We start from the raw sequence: 20,595 nt of genomic DNA, 5'->3' as shown, positions 1-20,595 counted from the left end.
ATATCTTTTATGATAAAAAAACTGGTTGGTACTAGAGATTGCTTTGCTGCTGACTTTATTAAAACAAGGCACATTAGAAATTTTCATTTGTATAAATGGGAAATTCTTCTTCTGTCAAAAAAATGACAAAATATTTGTCAAAGCTAATAAATGTGTGTTGAATGTCTAGAGTATGCTAAAATCATGATAAGTTACCAAATAGTTGAGTTCATCAGCAGTTATACCAATATCTTCTGATACTGGTAATATTGGATGCGAACATTTACAGAATGTTGAATTGTTTGTATAGTATGTTAAGAGTTAACTTATATGGAGGCATTGTAACATATCTTATGTTGAAATGTTAGCTTGGTTAAATATTAGATTCCATCGAATATTGCATTCTATTATTGCTCAGCCAGTATATTAATATTTGCTCATCATTCAACATTAACATACACAGTTAAATCTTTATAAATCAAATCAATGAATGAAAAAAAAGAAAGCTTCTGTTTAAAAAAAACAATATTTGCCGAATCCAATGTTTCACTTTTTAAAAATCCCTCACACTAAACATGGGCTCTCTGTCTAGGCGTGAATATTTAAATGATGGCAGAGCTTGTCCAGTTTCATCAAATGATGGTCAGTAATTGAGAAGGTGTCTGTCTGTGCCATACAGTCATGTGTATAACCTATACAGCATCGTCAATCAGCAGTATTAATGACATAACATTATTGGTCGAGCAAGCACTCAGACTTCTCTATGAATCATCGGTAGGCCACCTTGTTCATCACTTGAAGGGGGAAATCTGTGATTTAGTAACCCCTCGTTGGATAAGTTATCATATTTGCAGTTCACTCATCTGTTATTATCCACATTTTACATATTTTAAGCTCAATTCTGGCAAACCTAATTGTAGAAATCATTTTTTAAAAATAACTTGAGCAACAGTTGATGCCATTTACCCAATCTTGTTTCGGAAGGAGTTATTATTCTTTTCCTTTGGAACAACAACATGAGTTTCAAATGTCAAATGCTCTAAAAATGTAAGATGCCCAGTCTTAGGATATTTGAAAAAGTAGTTGAGTGTCAAAGGTCTTCCTTCATCTGCCCTTATTCACTGATTATAACCTGTATCCCGATTGGAAAAATTAGGAGTGGTAGAGCAGGATTTTCAGGATTCCATGGAAACAGGTGATTCCAATAGTTTTATCAATGAATGGCATGCAAAGCAAAATGTTATCTAGAAATTAACAATTACAATTTTGTTTTATGTTGATAAGTCTATAGGAGGAAGACTTTAACCAACTTTTTATTTTATTTATTTATTTATGGCTTTTATTGCCTGTCCCTAGGTGCCCTTGAGAAAGTGTTGGAAAGTTGTCCTCTTGAACCAATGCAGTCTACATGCATCAGGTAGATCCACAATGCTATTTGGGAGGGAGTTCCAAAATTTTGATCCAGTGACTGATAGGCTGGGACTATAATTCCAAGTTAGGATGGTGATTGGATTGGAGGAGATCTTGTAGATTGTATGTAGATGTATCCATTGCCCTAGTCTTTCTAGACGGTAGTGGCCGAGGGCTTAGCAGATACTGTCTCAGGTGCCTAGGTGAATTTCTACAGTGCATCTTGTAGGTAGTATTGCATTCATACTTCTGAGATAGCATGGTCAAAGACTAAAACTGAACATCTAGAATTTTAATAAGTAGACTATATTAAGAAATGTTATATTATGTTTAATTTTAGACTGCAAATCCTGCCCTAGGTAGCTCGGATCAGTGAATATTGGAACTCCGTGTGGGTAACTGTCCAGTGGATGTGTGGCCTCTTTCAGTGATGAATAATGGGATCCTTGAGCCTCACTCTCGAGAGGACCAACTACAGTATTACCTGGTATAGTCTGGTTCTAGACACTGCCAAAATGAGAGCTGACAATAGCATTGTTTCTCTTGATCAGGTTAAAACCCAACAAAATAAATGTGTCTGTTAATTACTCTATTTAGAAAATAAATAAATGCAGAGAATGTTTTGAGTAGCATTTTCTTTTTGAGATATCTGTTCACTTCCACTCAGTTAAGTGCCGAGTCTTAGACATGCGATAACCGGAGTTCACATTGACAGTGCTAGTGAGGAGAAAAATCCACATTGGCCCAGGTCATGACTGCAGTCCAATGAATTTCATTGAAAATTAGGATTTTTAAAAGGATTTCACACTATTATGCCAAAAAAATGTATAAAGTTAACAAACCGGAAAATTTGCCCAACTATAAACAGTATAGATGAATAAGATAGTGGAGTGGAACTTTCATTTTCAAATCTAAAACCATCTGAAATTCCAAAAAAAAAGAGATTGCTTTTTGAAGTGCCTTTTCATCTTTGGGACTTTGGAGTTTGACGCATTTTTGAAGTAAGCTCTCTTATTGCTGTAAAAGCAAGCATTACCTGCTAACTAGCAAACAATAAGATTACACAAGCATTAACTGAATAAACAAATACAAGGATAATCTCTTTTGGTGAGGGAGAGATTTTGTCCAGGACAACCCAAGAGCTCCCTGATTTCCTTTGAAAGGCATTTTGGGATCTTTTTTCATCATTTGAGGTTTGCAGTTCAGGCCTTAGTTTAATAGTTCATTTGAGAATTGATACCTTCCTTCGTATTGAATTGCAGGGACAGCCTGGATTATACGTTAATGTCTGTAGGGGGCTTAAACCCACATCTTTCCGATGCAGAGGTGAGAATGTTGCCAACTGAGTCAAGCTGACATTGACATCTAAAATTTCAATTAAGTATTGAATACGTTGCAGCCAGACTTTCAAACTGTCGCCTGACACCATTCAACTCAGTGATGGTTTTATGTCAGGAAGCCACATCAAAAGTAGTTAAAGGTGTTAAATGTCAACTAAAGGTTGAATTAAATGAAACATATTCCATTTCTATCTTTTTTGCCAATCCCTGCACTCACTATTATCCTGCCATATTTTTCCTCCCCTAGCTCTCAAACTCCTCTCCCCTCCTGTTATTATCTCAGCAGTTCCAACTCGAGACTGTAGACTTTCCACTATTCTTTGGTCTCTTTCACACTGAGCTCCCATCTACGTCTTTCTTAAATCAATGTCTTCACTGCTGTCTCAGCTCTGGATCACCTTCGTTCACCTCCCTTACGTTGCCTCAAATTGTTTCACTGTCTGGTTCCTGCCATCTTTTTTTTTACTTTTTCATGCTTCTGTTTGCTATGCACTATCTTCCTGGCTCAGATTCTCACTTCAATTTGTAGTTTGTATTTAATACTGTCCTCTTTTCTTTCTTTGGTCTCTTTCTCCTTTAAAAATTGGCTTTCCACTATTCATTTCAACCCCTCAAAATAGCCACAAGCAGGATCTTGAGGCCTGAAATGTGATACACTTACAAGCCTTCTGTACCTGACTTATTGTACACATCACATCCGCACCCTCGAAACCCATTACTGATAGTGTATTATGCTATGTGTGCGAAATCAATACATCATCAGTCCATTTATTTTCTTATCCTCCGCAACACACTTGGGAAGTAAACCATAGAGTCAACTGAACAAAGTCTAATGCAACAAAGAAATTAAATCACGTTGCATTCACAGGTACCTCATTACTTCAAAAAACTGGAGGTGCATACAATGGAGAATTAACATATGTTTCTGCAATTTAAGTTCCACTCATAGGCTTTCAAGTGCTTACAAGGAAATAATTCACCTGGATTATTTTGATTAAAGCAATTCATGCACTGCAAGTAAAGGCAAGTGATAATATCTAATGTCTAGAAAGCTTCATCATTTTTAGTCAGTTTAAATGATCATTTTCTGATTGCTGTATCCAACAGCAGCCTTATCTGCCCAAAAGGAACATCAGAACATCATAGATGCTCTCGGTATGCATACCCTAAGTGAAGCCATAAAACCCCCTGTCTCTCCAGTCTCCCCATTATTTTAATCACACAAACGTAAATGTGGGAGACTTGTCCATATAACTCAAACGCTGAGGTTATTGGCCAATGGTGTGGGTGGCATGGTGGCTCAGTGGTTAGCATCACTGTGTCTCAGCACCAGGGATCAGGTTTGATTCCAGCCCCGGGCGACTGTCTGTGTATAGCTTGCACATTCTCACTGTGTCTGCGTGGGTTTCCTCCCACAGTCCAAAGATGTGCAGGTTAGGTGAATTGCCCATACTGTTCAGGGGTGTGTTGGCTAGTTGCATTAGTCAGGGGAAATGTACAGAAATAGGGGAGGGGAATGGGTCTGAGTGGGATGCTCTTCGGAGAGTTGGTGTAGACATGTTGGGTTGAATGGCCTGCTTCCATACTGTAGGGATTCTATGTCCTTGCTGCTATACATTGATTTCAACTTTGACAGAGTGGGAACGACCGTTTAAATCTGATGGGAGGCAGCAGGGTGCCCAGAGGAGTACAAATAAAGAATTATTTATTAAATTTATGTGGATTAGGAGGAGCAGAAGTGTCTCTCAGAGAGCTACAAGGAACCTGTGGGCTTCTAACCACAGGCTTCAGCTCTGAGATCGTGGAATCCAGTTCCTGTTTCACTTCCCCTTTCTGCAGGTTGGTGTTTACTCCCACTTACTGCCACCTGGAAACTGGATCAATGTGTGACCGGACGGGCTGCTCAAAATGATGGACTTATGAAGAAGGGGACAATAAATGAGGCATGCTGGGAAATTGAGGCAAACCTTGGCCAAAAGTGACTGTGCTCAAAGACTCTGAAATAGACAAGCTGCAGAATCCAGACAGGCTGCAGCTACAGACAGACAGTACACAATTAACTCAGCAGCTGCAGACAATAAAATATACATTTCAATTTGAATTGAATGGAATTGACTGAATGCCATCCCCAGGACAATCAGAAACATTGAGCTGTTTACCAGGCGAAGGGGCACCTTAAACCCTTATTTGGAGAGGGCTACCTAACCCCCACACATTCAGGAATGTATGTCCAAGGGACACCCTGTTATTAACATGTCAACACCTGGCTGGTTCCAATCGATCAGGGTCTCAGACTCAGGGGTTCAGATTGCTTTGGCCCCTACACTCCTCATTCCCAACCTTAGACTTTTACTTTCCAGCAGACATCATGGAGTAACAATTAGGGAGGAATTCTGACTGAGATTTAAGCTTTTTGGCCAAGTGTATTGAGATCAAATACTTAGTTATTTTTCCTCATTGTCCTATTTAATAATTTCATAAAGTTTACACTAGGGGACCATTATCAGGTACCCAAAGAATATTTAAAAGTCTCTGGTGCAAATTTGGTTATGCCTTGGGTGTGTCTAGGTGATGTATGAATTGGGGATTGAACACCAGCAGGTTGCCTCACATAGAAAATAGACATAGAATCCTGAGTGTGAAAGCAGGCCATTCAGCCCATCAAATCCACACCAACCCTCTGAAGAGATCCAACGCCCCATATATCCCTGTAACCCTGCATTTTGAAGGGTAATCCACCTAACCTACACAGCTTGGACTATTGGAAGAATCAGAGCACCTAGAGGAAACCCACGCAGACACGGGGAGAACGTGCAAATTGCATACAGATAATCCACTGAGGGTGGAATTGAACCCAGGTTCCTGCACTATGAGGTAGCAGTGCTAACTACTGAGCTATCACACCCCACAGAACTGACCTTGGCAGGTGTATTGTCCTAGAACTTTACATCGGCTGTTATGAACCAGGCAGCAACCACCAACAAATGATAAGGTGATTTTTATACCTTGAAACTTTGAGCCAGAATCCTTTAGAGGCAGAAGGAGCAGGGTGTCTTTTCCTGAATAGATCCAGAGCATGAGCTAGAGTGGACCTGGTACGGTCATCATGCTAGTGTTGAGTGAGCCCCTGCTTATTTTTCCAGGGTGAGCACAGGACCAGGAATTGACAGCTGCCACATCGGTGGAAGCGACGTCGGCGAGGTAGGCCCAGCGGCAAGAGGTAGTGCTTGGGGGTCAACGACTTTGTTGTTGGTTGAGTCTAGCACTGGCGGTGGTGAAGCAGTGGTAGAAGGGCATCTCAGCAACATTGACAAGGTGTGCCCGGCAGTGACAGATGTGACTCTTACATTGATGGGTCAGGCACGGGCAGCAGTCACAGAGGAGAATCGGCCAGCGGTGAAAGGTGATGCATGAAGAGCAGCAATTTCAACATTGGTTAGGTTCAGTGTGGACAGCAGTGAGGCAGTGAAGGAGGGATGGTGGTGCAGGCGTCGTTGATGATGAGCTGGCTCGGGACTGATGGACTCTAAGCTATTTCTTTCTATTTGTTTTTCCTAATTCTTAAAACTGTTCAAAATGGCACTGGATTGTGACTACAGTGAAAGTGCTTTTCACTGTATTTTTCTGTTTTTCTAAATGTAAAGTACACAAGGCAATAAAAGCATTAATTTACTCAGCTGCTGCCGGCTGTGATGGGCAAACCTCCTGCTCTCTTCCTTCCCCACCAGCACCTGGAATCTGTTGCTGCAGAAACGGAGCTCCATGTGGAGGCACCATGCACACTTAGAGATTGGCCAGATTCTTACGATAAAAGCTGAAGGGAATACATTCTGGATACACCAGTGCTTTCACATCTGAAACTGGAAGCAAACAAGCTTCGCCTTATTGTATTTTCAACTAAGAATCAAGTACTTCAACTGATAACAGCGACGTAATGTGGCTACAATACCCAATCAGAAGCTGAGAAGCAACTCACCTTCTGACCTCCAAAGCCTGTTGACAACTTACAAGACACACATTTGGAGTGTAATGAAATGCTCTTCACTTGTCAAGATGAGTGCAGCTCCAATAACACAAGAAGCTCACCAGCACCCAGTGTAAAGAAGTCTGTTCGATTGACATCTCAGCCATCACCCTAAATGTTCACTCATTCCACCATTTGCATACAATGGCAACAGTGTGTACTATCTACTAGATGCTCTGCAACAACTCACCATAGCTCTATTGAAGCACCTTCCTAAAGCTACGATGTACCCCATCCATGAAGGACAAGGCTGGCAAATGCATGGAAATGTCATCACTTGTAAGTCCTCCTCCAAGTTGCCATCCTGACTTGGAAAGGTTTTACCATTTTTTTCACTATCTTTGAGTTACAATCTCAGAACACTTCTCTTAACAGTCCTCTTGGTGTAGCTACTGCACATTGATTGCAGCAATTCAAGAAGTCAGGTCATCACAACCTTCTCAGGAACAAAGTTAAAGATCACACAACACCACGTTATAGTCTAACAGGTTTAATTGGAAGCACACTAGCTTTCGGAGCAACGCTCCTTCATCAGGTGGTTGTGGAGGACACAATTGTTCTCAGGAACAATTAGGGATGGTTAGAAAATGCTGTCTAGTGAGGTATGCTATATGCCATGAATGAATAAAAATAAATAAAAACATAGGTTTTTTGCCTTAAGCTTCAACACTGAAAATGTTCAGGATTATGGTACAATCCTACCAATGCACACTCCAAAATCTTACTTTATTCTAATCATTCAATCTGGCATGAAGTACAAGCAGCAGATGATAGTAATATTGATCTCCTTGTTTTCACACAAATCCCCCTGCTACTATCCAAACCCACTCATGCTGTATCTATATGTGAGATACTCAAGACTGTTGATGAACAGATAGTTCAACTTTACCATGAAGACGTGAAAAAGAGCACATATCACATGAAGAATCATAGAATCCCTACAGGGTAGGTGCAGGCCCATTGAGTTCACACTGCCCCTCCAAAACGCAGACCTATCCCCTACACTATCCTCATAACCCCACATTTACCATGGTTAATCCACCTAACCTGAGCATCCCTGGACACTGTGGGCAATTTAGCATAACCAATCCACCTAACTTGTACATCGTTGGTCTGTGGGAAGAAACTGGAGCACCTGGAGAAAATCCATGCAGACACAGGGAGAATGTGCAATCTCTATACAGTCAACTGAGGGTAGAATTGAACCTGGGTCCACAGTGTTACTGTGCCACCACAAGAAGCATTATCACTTGATTTAACAATAGCTCAAACATTGTACTGCACAGATTTTTGAGGATAGCACAAATCAAATCAGCGTGTCATGAGTCATCATGCATGACTGAGCAGCAGTGAAGCCAGAGGTTATGATAGGATATTTGCCAGCTGCTGTGGAGAAACATTCTCTTACTGAGGACTCAGATTTGCACTTTGAATGTGCAGCCTTGCTGTAATCTAATCTCTCTATAAATCCCCTGTTGAAAGCGCAAAGGGAAAATTGCCTTCAGTGATACACAAAGGATGAATTTTCAACCAATAAAATGAAAGAAGCAGAATTGCTATACCTAACCCTTTGGGTCCTCAGCAATGAGTCAAAAGGGCTCAAAAGGAATCAGAAAGAACTGAAAGAAAACAGCTAAACAATGTTTGTGATATAATCTGGTACTATTGAACTGTGTCTCCCAGAGTTTGTGTTTTGTCTGCTAATACTCATGTCTTTGTATGTCTGTCCATATGTGTGAATGGAAATTTTTAAAAGGTGTAAAATCTAATTTATGCAGTTATAGATCAACAATTGAACTTGCTTATTTTTTAACCATTGTTTGAAAAGAGTTTGATTGCAATAAATAATTACTTTCCTGTTAATATAGAAAATCTGATGCGCATAATCTTTTAACCTGAGTTGGGCAGTTTGGTTGAAATTAGTAATTTGGCAGTTTAATCAAATTTTCACATTTGAGATGAATCCAAGAATAATGTGGCTTGCTTTCCAGCTCATTATCCAAGTGAATTATGACAAGAGGCTTGATACTAAGAGGTTGCTTGTGGTAGTGCAAGGTCAGGGCAAGGGACTAATTATTTATCACCAAAATGGAAAGACATTGTTCACTCAAATGATTCTGAATCTTTGGAATGCTTTACCCCAAAGGGTTATGGATGCGCCATCATTGAATATATGTAAGTCTGAGATAGATATATTTCTCTCAGGGAATCAAAAAAGATGGACAGGAATGTTGAGTGTCATGTGGAATTCTGGAGCAAGATGGATAGGAGCAATTTAATGCAGACCCTAGTATCTATATTGAAAACAAAAAAATGCTGGAGATCACAGGAAGTGAAGCAGCATCCATGGATAGAAAGCAGCTCCATGAAGAGTCATCCAGATTGAAACATTAGTTCCCTTTTCTTCCATGGATGCTGCCTGACCCATTGTGATCGGCAGCATTTTATTTTTGTTTTCAACAGAATTGATAGGCTTTTTATCTTCTCTTTCAGTTCATGTTTTTATGTTCCTTTCTCCAGCATGAGGATTGCAGTTGTCTCCACAACAGCAGCTGCAAACCCAGTTGTGATGTAATGTTTAAAGCCTTATATCTGAGCTCCAGTGCAGCACGAGAAGAAGCCATTCAAGTTTTCGGGCTTATTTTTAATCAAAATTTAGTAAAGAGTCCATTTCAGTGTACATCACAGAGGGTTGCTCTCTGTGATTTCCAATGAGTTATCTTGGGCAGTTCCCTGCTGCTCACCTCTATATGTATTTACTATGCCTCAGTGATGCTGCTCTCTTGCTATCTTGCACTTCCAGTCGCAGGAGTATTCACCATAACTGGGGCTTTTCAGGATTTTTGCTACCAATGCCACATTTAAAGGTCAGCTGTTCACCAGGTCAATCCCTGCCAACCACAGATATCCCTTCACAGTACATGTAGAGGAAGGGAAAATATAAAAGAGCAGCTTCAGAGGGCACATGGGTGCACTCCAAAGCAAATAGAAGCTCACTTTCATAAGTATTGCCTCTTCACATTGTCACTTGCCTGATTGACTGTCACTGTAACTGCAGCAATAAGAATGCAGCTACACAGGATACAGGTCTTTAGCACCATTTCATGTTTGAACCATGTCTAAGGTAGTGCTACTCTTTCTCACACTCAGTGTAGCATAACATCTTCTAATTGTTAAGGACTGACTATATTCCAACACTCCACTCCACACCCACCTTATTCCCAATCTTGGATGTACAGCCTTGATTGATTAGTGACAGATTCCTGACTGACTCACCACTAACACTCAGACTGTATACACTGGACCCGTTTGGGACCCACTTCCTGGGCTGAACCCCTGTCTCTGACTGCCCCAAGCACCCACTTTACTGTGCCCAAGCCCCTGAACTGATGTTAGACAATGCCCTTGACTCACTGGGCAAGGATCCCTGACTGGTGACAATTCTCCTTATCCCTCACTGAGAACTGCTTCCTTTATACTTTCAGACAGGCAATTTAAATGAAGCATATGCAATATACTTACCACATAAGTTCCTGGCACATGGTGTAGGTGTGACATTGACATCTCATGGGGCTGTAAAGCAAAATGTCCACTCCTTGACTAATCACTGCTGGCAAATGTGACTGTCTGCTTGGCTTTGACTTGTTGCTGAGAAGCAAAGCAAGACAGAAATTCAGTGAATCTGTAAGTTCAGTAAAGCTGTAGGTTCAGTGAACCTGTAAGTTCTGAATGATGTAGCAATCCACAAAGAATCAAGGCAAGGTAGGGATGTTGTGAGCATCCAATTAGGAGCAGAATGAGTGAACAATAAGAGAGATGCACCTTGCTGTGATGTGTGAGATGGATGTCTATTCCTGCACACATAGTATCTTGGCAGCATTACAATGCAATGTGTTAATGTACTCCAAAGTGTCATGTTAAAGTAAGTAACTGTATTCTCAGTCCATCAGAGATGTGCCACGATGGTGTGGAGAGGCTGGTGCATGTCCAATGTCAACCTTTGAGTACAACTTTGGTATGTGGTTGCTGTCCATGGAATATATCCTGTGAAGTTGGGGGCACTTGATCAAGATTAAGTCCCAGAGAAGCAAGCAGTGAGTTAGAGCCACCAGGAGCTTGCTCTGATTTCCATGTTGGATATCATCACTGCCGAGTTTTTCTCTGCCACTTGGGAGAATAGCAAACTGCATATAAATGAGGTCAGATTAGGTAATAATGAGATGCTACTGCATGCACATTGGCCTCTCGCCATCCACTAGTGAGTTTCTCATCTTGTTGTTCAAACGCTGGCTTCCAAATGGGACTTTGGTTTCTCAACATTGAGAATCTCATTTTTCCATTCGTGCCATGTTGTCTCATTTTTTATACTTTTCAGAGGCTGGATGCTGAAGGTCAGGCTGAGGTCATGATCTCTATGCTTGTTGCCATGCAGTCTCACACTGTTGCCATTATGGCTGTGGGTCCCAGTGATCAAAGAGGTTTGCAGGCTATCACAAAAGTTTTTTTCTCCAGAAATTACTGGGATTGTTGAGGTAGCATGCCAGGGAAATCGCACTGGCTCCTTGGTGCAAGAACCTGCTGTTCTTCAGCCAGGACGACAACATTTAAACTTCCTTTCGCACTGTTCCTGTAGTATCCCTGCTTAAACCTGTCAGCTGGTATTTTACCATAAACACATGAAGCACATAATGAAGATATGTCTGTCATTTAAGTAGATTTTTTTTTCTAATTGATATGATATGGGTGTTGCTAGCTGGCCCAGCATTCATTGCACATCCCTCATATGCTAGAGGGCTGTTAAGCATCAACCACATTGCTGTGGGTCTGGAGTCACATGTAGGCCAGACAAAGGATGACAGTTACCTTCCCTAAAGGACTCAGTGAACCAGATGATGTTTCCTTCCCTGACAATCAAAAATGGATTCATGGTCATCATTATCTCTTAGGTTTTTATTTGATTCAAATTCCATCATTTGATTTGAACAGGAGTCCCCAGAATATTTCCTGGTCCTTGAGATTAATATTCCTGAAGAAGGGTTTATGCCTGAAACGTCGATTCTCCTGCTCCTTTGATGCTGCCTGACCTGCTGCGCTTTTCCAGCAACACATTTTTCAGCTCTGATCCCCAGCATCTGCAGTCCTCATTTTCTCCTCCTTGAGATTAATAGTCTAGCGACAATACCACTGAACCATTGCCTCCCCACAGTTTAAAAAGATGACAACATATAATACCATCTAATATGTTAACATTTGTAATCTTTCGGACTACGCCTACGGCTGTGTGATGATTTCATGAACATGTGCATTGCATCCTGAATGGGAAAGCACAGCAGTTTTAGCAACACCTCTTAAAGGTAAACCACAATATTTAGCAGCCAGTTCAAGCTGCTGCCACTTTCACTGAAGTGTCACCAAAGTACTCAAGGCCTAAAATTGCTCAAGGTAAGTTTATCCTCAATCTCCCTCATTACATGTCATTAGCCTACCAGCTGCTATAGAACATAGAACATAGAACATAGAACATAGAACATAGAACATAGAACAATACAGCACAGAACAGGCCCTTCGGCCCACGATGTTGTGCCGAACTTCTATCCTAGATTAAGCACCCATCCATGTACCTATCCAAATGCCGCTTAAAGGTCGCCAATGAATCTGACTCTACCACTCCCTCGGGCAGCGCATTCCATGCCCCCACCACTCTCTGGGTAAAGAACCCACCCCTGACATCTCCCCTATACCTTCCACCCTTCACCTTAAATTTATGTCCCCTTGTAACACTCTGTTGTACCCGGGGAAAAAGTTTCTGACTGTTTACTCTATCTATTCCTCTGATCATCTTATAAACCTCTATCAAGTCACCCCTCATCCTTCGCCGTTCCAACGAGAAAAGGCCGAGAACTCTCAACCTATCCTCGTACGACCTACTCTCCATTCCAGGCAACATCCTGGTAAATCTTCTCTGCACCCTCTCCAAAGCTTCCACATCTTTCCTAAAGTGAGGCGACCAGAACTGCACACAGTACTCCAACTGTGGCCTAACCAAAGTCCTGTACAGCTGCAACATCACCTCACGACTCTTGAATTCAATCCCTCTGCTAATGAACGATAATACTCCATAGGCCTTCTTACAAACTCTATCCACCTGAGTGGCAACCTTCAAAGATCTATGTACATAGACCCCAAGATCCCTCTGTTCCTCCACCTGACTAAGAACCCTACCCTGTATTCCGCATTCTTATTTGTTCTTCCAAAATGGACAACCTCACACTTGGCAGGGTTGAACTCCATCTGCCACTCCTCAGCCCAGCTCTGTGTAGTAGCAGTGTAGTAGCAGTGTGAAGGAACAATAAGCTAGGCAAACGCACAAGAGAAAACACAGGGTAAATAGATAAATATCAGTTGGATTGGTTGCAGTGTTGATGCATAAAAAAATTCAGGACTTTCCTTGTTGTGACATGTTCTATACAGGATTTTAGCCAAGAGGATGCTGTGCTAGCTCCTAGCTGAACAATGGAAAGATGAAGAAATTTGGAATTACAGTGATGCAGACAAGTTTTCATAGGAACCAATCTCTTCTTTGAAATTCACAGATGGATTGATTGGAATGATGGTGGCCCTGATACATTATTCCTTCAACCTCCCCTTCCCTCTCTACTTCTCCTCCTCCAGCTCCTCATCCTAAAGTGCTCATTGAAGGCCTGATGTGATGGGCTGTCCCCTCATGAGTATCAGGCTGTGTAGAATACAACAAAACTCCTCAAATTTAGAGATACCTTCTTACAAGTCTCTTCCTACAGCTTCTATGGAGTGTCCATGCTGGGGAAAGGTCCTTTCATCTTGCTACTGAAATGCACAATCCTGCAGTCATGTCATCGAGTCATAGAGCCATATAGCATTGAAATAGACCCTTCGGTCCAACTCGTCCACACCAATCAAGTTTCCCAACCTAAGTTTGTCGCATTTGCCTGCGTTTTACCCATATCCCTCTAAGAAATGAAGAAAAGGTGTTAGTGAGTGAGAAGGTCTTTCTGCTGAAGATAAATGGGTGCTCGTTCAGTTATTGGTTCCTTCCAGTGCTTCAAGTGTATGTAACTATTGTCTTATATAAGGATGAAATGCCTTGGGTTTGTTTGTTTTACATATGTAAAGACTGTGTAGTGAATCAAACTCTTCTAATGATTAAGAATGTATATGAAGATTATTTTCATGAATAAAGTATATTTTTAAAATAAAACAAAGTAGTAGTAGGTCAGTGGTTGGAAAGACTCTGTTTTTCAGCAGAGATTATGAGTCCTGTTTGGGTGCAGGTGTTCAGGACATAAGGGAGGGACTGGATAAATTACTGAAAAAGGAGGGTGAGCAACCAGTAGTTGTTTCCTATTCATGTACCTGTCCAAATATCTTTGAAATATTGTAACTGTGTCTGCATCTACCAATTCATCTGGCAATTCATTCCACATACAAACCACTCTCCATGTGAAAAAGTTGCCCTTCAAGTCCCTTTTAAATTTTCTTTCTGTCACCTTATAAATGTACCCTCTAGTTTTGAACTCCCTAACTTTAGGGAAAAGACCTTTGCTATTCACCTTATCCAAGCCTGTCATGATTTTGTGAAGAGTCTAGATTAGAGTGGTGCTGGAAAAGCACAGCAGGTCAGGCAGCATCCAAGCAGCACCTCTATAAGGTCACCGCTTAACCTCCCACACTCCAGTGAAAAGAGTCTCAGCCTATCCAGCCTCACTTTAAAAATCTAACTTTTCATTCCTGGCAACATCCTGGTAAATCTTTTCTGAGCCCACTTCATTTTAATAATATCCTTCCTATTGTAGGGTGACCAGAACTGTACACAGTACTCCGAAAATGGTGTCATCAATGACTTGTAAGCTTCAACATGACATCGCAATGGTCTGAGCAAAGAAAGTAAACATGCTAGACACCTTCTTAATCACCCTGTCTATCTGTAATGCAGCTTTCAAAGAACTTTGTACCCGAACCCTTGTGCATGCTGTTGATAGGTTCTCTTTGCTCAAAGGGGATAATGGTAAGTTTCTTTTCCTTGAACTCACTGATACAGCAATGCATGGAGAATTACATGTTGTTGACAATATTGCCAGCTGAAATTTCCATGGTAATGTTCACAGCCATTGGTAGCACTGTCTGGGGCTCCAGCTCTGGTTGGAGGAGGTGGCACAATTTGGTGAGCATCCGATTGGTGAATTGGAGCTTCCTCAGACACTTCTGTTGGTAAAGATGAAGGCAGGAGCAATGCTTTGCAAATACAGGAGATGCTTATAGATTCTACTGAGAAGCTGCCTCTTCCTCTTTCTGTAGATAGCTTTCTCACTCTGTTCCTAATGATGCATGCCTCTCAAGCTGCAGCCTAAAGGGACTGTCACTGTGGTCTCTATTAGCAAAACATGTTTTCTATTGGCAGTTCACTGAACTATTTGGAAAAATTGGGAACTATATAGATTTGCTCTGGACTATTTCGAAAAGTCCAGCACCACATCTTTCAAGAACGCCTCTGTCAACTGTTTACACAATATTTACTCTTGGTCTTCAACAGCAAAAGAAGGTTAAAAGCATCTCACTAAACGGTTCCATGCTGAAGCCTTGAAATAGCAAACTAGTGAAATATTCCTCATATGTGCTCCACAGTCAGTGTTCAGGAGAAGTTGCTAACAGGACATATGTTCAAAATTGCAGACAAGACACTAAAACAGCATTTAATACAGATTGACGTCACAATCTTCCCACTCTGCAAAATTCTGCTGTACATAAGACATGCCTGCCTATCCAAGTGGGATGATCCATATGAGCATGGAGAATTGGATTGGCCATCATTTTCAAAAGCACAATAACTCTGTGGACACCAATTTTATGTTTCAAATTTCATCCTCTCCTTCTATGCAAGCTCCTCCCCATTTACAGATGTAAATTTGGATTTGGCATGTTACCACTACATTATACATTGTGCTGCTTGTAAACCTATTGACATCCCTGAACAATCTTGAAATTTTTATGCGAGCAGAATTTCTGCATGGTTCCTTTATATCTATGTTATATCTCATAGTGCTACAGCTCAAGGAACCATTTGTTACTTAACAATTCAACAAGGGAAGGCAATGGCCCCAATGGTATTACAGGTGCCACCAAGCTATTAATCCAACAATCCAGGTCATGTTCAGGGGCCCCAGTTTGAATCCTGCCATGGCAGAAGGTGGAATTTGAATTCAATAAAACATTGGAATTGAATAAAACATTGGCATTAAGAGTCTAATGATGACTATGAAGTCATTGACACTTGTCAGGAAAAACAAAGTCTTTTGGCTCATTAATGTGCTTTAGAGAAGGTAATTCTGTCCTTAAGTGGTCAGGCCTACATGTGACTCCAGACTTATAACAATGTAGTTGATTCTTAACTGCCCTCCGAACAATTAGTAATGGGTTACAAATGCTGGCCTAGCCTAAATCCTGTGAATAAATTCAAAAATTGTGTTCATATGTTTGTCCTCAGGCAGTTCAGATTTTCACAAAGCTTTGGCCACAATCCTCTGTGGTGCTGAATTATCTAGTAGCCTGCCCATCCATAAGCCAGCTTTCTCTGTTGGCAAATGGCACATTGGATTCTGATCTTGATAATGTGCTGAATTTATGATGAGAATTTGAACTCGAAATGGAGTGTTAGTTTAAGTGCAGGCACAGTGTTTAAGTTGCCAAAAAACACATTGATGTCCAGAAGCCTGCTCCACAGTACTGACTTTTAGCTTTAACCTGGGTGCATTTGCCTCAGTCTGCATTAAAAACCTACTTGAGAGTTGTGTTACCAAACTAAATGTGCAAATCACTCCTTTGCAATAACATTTTGAACAATATCCACCTGAAAACAAGGTGAGAACACAATGGCAATTCCTGTGGCTCATAAAACAGGCAGACGAATACTCCCATAAACATTTAGTTCCCTTAGCTGCTTTCTTCTCATCACTAGGAAACATTTAGTTCAGGGCACTTGTGAAGACAGGTTAGTTTTGATACTTTGGAGATTTTCTCAAATGTGCAGTTCGATGATCAAGAGTAGAAGCAAAAGATTTCAGAGTAGTGCAGTATTACCTGCAGAACAACGAGTCTAGGCAAGGTTCAGCTTACCTGACTTGTTAAAATAGTAGAGCTTACACAGGCTGAATGCATTGTGTTAGATAGTCATAGATACATGTGGCATCCTAGAAGAATACTTTCTCTCTGCTTGACATGTGGCCATGTATTATCAGTAGCTTTGGAAGAACAGGAAGAGAAGGAGCAAGTAGTACAGGAACATTGGAGACCCTAATGCAACAAAAATTGCTGACATTGTTTCCAGGATGTAGCTGTAATGTTCAGTTAGTTACCACCGCATAACAATTGGATCCAATGGTCACTATTTTTCACCACCTCTCTCTCCACCCAATTCCTTCAGTGCAAACAGGTTCTGCAACTATCCACTGCCTAGTCCTCTATTTGACCATGTCAATGAATGTCTTCCCATTACTGAAAAGACAAGTTGCCCACCAAAAATCAATAATGAGCAACATAGAAAAGGTGATGCATTCTAATTGAGTTCAGGTGATTCTACAAAAAGCACAGATGCTCAAGAACATGTCATTTATTCAGCTATCAATGCCTTGCTGAACCTTACAGATTAGATTACTTACAGTGTGGAAACAGGCCCTTTGGCCCAACAAGTCCACACCAAACCACCTGAGCGCAACCCACCCAGACCCAGTCCCCCTACATTTACCCCTTCACCTAACACTTCAGGCAATTTTAGCATGGCCAATTCACCTAGCCTGCACATTTTTGGACTGTGGGAGGAAACCAGAGCACCCGGAGGAAACCCACGCAGACACAGTGAGAATGTGCAAACTCCACACAGTCAGTCACCTGAGGTGGGAATTGAACCCAGGACCCTGGTGCTGTGAGGCAGCAGTGCTAACCACTGTGCCACCATGTCGCCCATTGCCAATGTGCCGCCCGTGAACCATGAAGCTTTACTCTTTCTCTCCTTCATCTCCCAAAGATTTCAAGGGGAGAATTATCATTGGATGACGAGAACATGGGAAGCAGAGGGAGAGGATGGAGATGGATGAAGAAGAATAATATCCATGGAATTCTCTGCCACAGAAAGCAGTTGAGACCAAACCATGGAATGCAAGAAGGAATTTGTTATTGTGCTTAGGGAAAAATGGATCAAAGCGTATGGGGCAAAAGCAGGAACTGTGTATTGAGTTAGATGATCATAATGCCAGAATAGCTTTGAAGGGCTGAATGGCCTGCCACTGCTATTTTGTATGTAAGATATGGCCCTCATCTCTGTATCATTTTTTTACATTTCCACTGCTGCAATTACCAGAGACACTGAACCCAGCCAGTTACCATCCTATTAGTCCACCATCTGTCATTAGTAAAGTGATAGAAGCTGTTATCAACAGTGCTATCAAACAAATTGTTTAACAATAACCTGCTCACTGATGTCCAGTCTGGGGTCTGCCAGGGCCACTTAGCTCCTTACCTCATTAGAGCCTTGGTTCAAACATGGACAAAAGAGTTGAATTCCAGAGGTGAGAATACTCTTGACTTCAAGACCACATTTAACTGAATGTGGCATCACCGATCCCAAGCAGAACTGGAATAATTGAAATCAGGGAGAAAACCTTCTGCTGGTTGGAGTTATGCTTGGCACACCGGAAGATCATTGTGGTTGTTGGAGGTCAGTTACCTCAGCTCCAGGACACCTCTACAGGGGTTCCTCAGGGATAGTATCCTAGGCCCAGCCAAATTCAGCTGCTTCATCAATGACCTTCCGTCTATCTTCAAGTTAGAAATGGAGATGTATGCCAATAATTGCACAATGTTCAGCACCTCTTGTGACTCATCAGTTACTGCTGCAGTCCAAATGCAGCAAGACAAGGACAACATCCAGGCTTGGATTGACAAGTGGCAAGCAAAATCTGTGCTACACAAGTCCAGGCAATGACCATCTTCAACAAGAAGATCACCTAAACTCCATCAGATAAACAGTGTTCCTTGATATTCAATGACATTACCCTCACTGTATCCCCCACTATCAACAACCTGGTGGACACCACTGATCAGCAAATGGAATTGGACTCATATATATATATGTACCATCGCTACGCGAGCAAGCGAGAGGTTAGGGAGTGTGCAGCAGGTAATATAGAAGCATAGAAGATGGGAGCAGGAGTAGGCCATTCAGCCCTTACAGCCTGCTCTGTCATTCTTTATGGCCGTGGCTGATCATCGAGCTCAATACCCTAATCCCACCCTCCCCTCATATCCTTTTATCCTTTAGCCACAAGAACCACATCCACCTCCTTCTTGAAAACACATAACATTTTGTCCTCAACCACATTCAGTGGTCATGAATCCCATAAGTTGATCACTCTCTGAGTGGGGCAATGTCTCCTCATCTCAGTTCTAAAAGGTTTGTCCTGTTATCCTTAAACTATGGTTTCTGATTTTGGATTTTGACAACACCAGGAACATCTTTCTGCATCCAACCTGTCTAGTCCCATTAGAATTTTATAGTTTTCTCTGACAACCTCTCTCATTCTTGTCAAATTCAGTGAATACAAACCGAAGTGACTCAATGTCTCCTCATATATCAGTCCTGCCATCTCAGCAATCAACTTGATAGTTCTGCACTGCACTCTGTCTACAGCAAGAACATTATTTCTCAGATAAGAAGACCAAAACTTCACACAATATTCACCCTCTTACTTTTCAAAGCCAGATCACAGTCAACAAGGCACACAGTCAGAGGTATGATGAAGCACTCCTCACATCTCCAAATGAAATCAAAAATCACACAACAGCAGATTATAGTCCAATAGGTTTATTTGGAAGCACTAGCTTTCGGAATGCTGCTCCTTCATCAGGTGGTTGTGGATTATACTCATTCCTGATGAAAGGCTTTTGCCCGAAATGTTGATTTTCCTGCCACTTGGATGCTGCCTGACCTGCTGTGCTTTTCCAGCACAACACACTTGACTTCCAAATAAACCTGTTGGACTATAACCTGGTGTTGTGTGATTTTTAAATTTGTACACCCCAGTCCAACACCGGCATCTCCAAATCATATCCAAATGACTGCAGCTCCAATAAAATCGAAGAAGTTCAACCTAATCATAGACAAAGCAGCCACTAAATATTCACTGCCTCCATCACTGCTGCTCAGCAGAAGCAGTGTGTGTAACGTACAAAGCTGCATTCACCATGGCACCTTAGACAGCACATTCTAAACCAATGACCACTTACACTGAGAAAGATAAAGGCAGCAGATTATGTGGGAGCACCACTATATGCAAGTTCCCCACCAAGCTACTCACTATCCTGACTTGGAAATATATCACTGTTGTTTCAGTGTAGCTGCATCAAAATTGTGTAACTCACTTCCTCACGGACTTGTGGTGGTAACTACATGAAATACCTACACTAACTGATTGAAGTATTTCAAGGATGAAGCTCACTGCCACCTTCTCATGAGGAACTAGTACCTAGGGAGGCATGCTAGCCAAGCCAGTGACACCCAGAGCCCAGTAATGAATAAAACATCTTTTTTTCTGAAAATGATCATATTTCACTCGCTGCTGAAATCGCATTGTTAGCACTGATTATTGTCTGACCTGTTGGTCAATGACATTTAGTTGCCATCTAGTGGACCCCAAACACAGCGGTTAGTCAGAAAGGCTAAAGTGCAACTGAACTCCAGCTCCCTTTCCCTCTCAATTCTAAGCTGTAAACTTTGTGTCAGCTATCCCTGGTTTTCTTCCTCTCCTTGGTATT

This window comes from Chiloscyllium punctatum, chromosome 11 (genome assembly GCF_047496795.1).
Source record: "Chiloscyllium punctatum isolate Juve2018m chromosome 11, sChiPun1.3, whole genome shotgun sequence".
Taxonomy (NCBI): domain Eukaryota; kingdom Metazoa; phylum Chordata; class Chondrichthyes; order Orectolobiformes; family Hemiscylliidae; genus Chiloscyllium; species Chiloscyllium punctatum.
The sequence above is the reverse complement of the archived record's forward strand: the minus strand, read 5'-3'. Positions refer to the sequence as shown.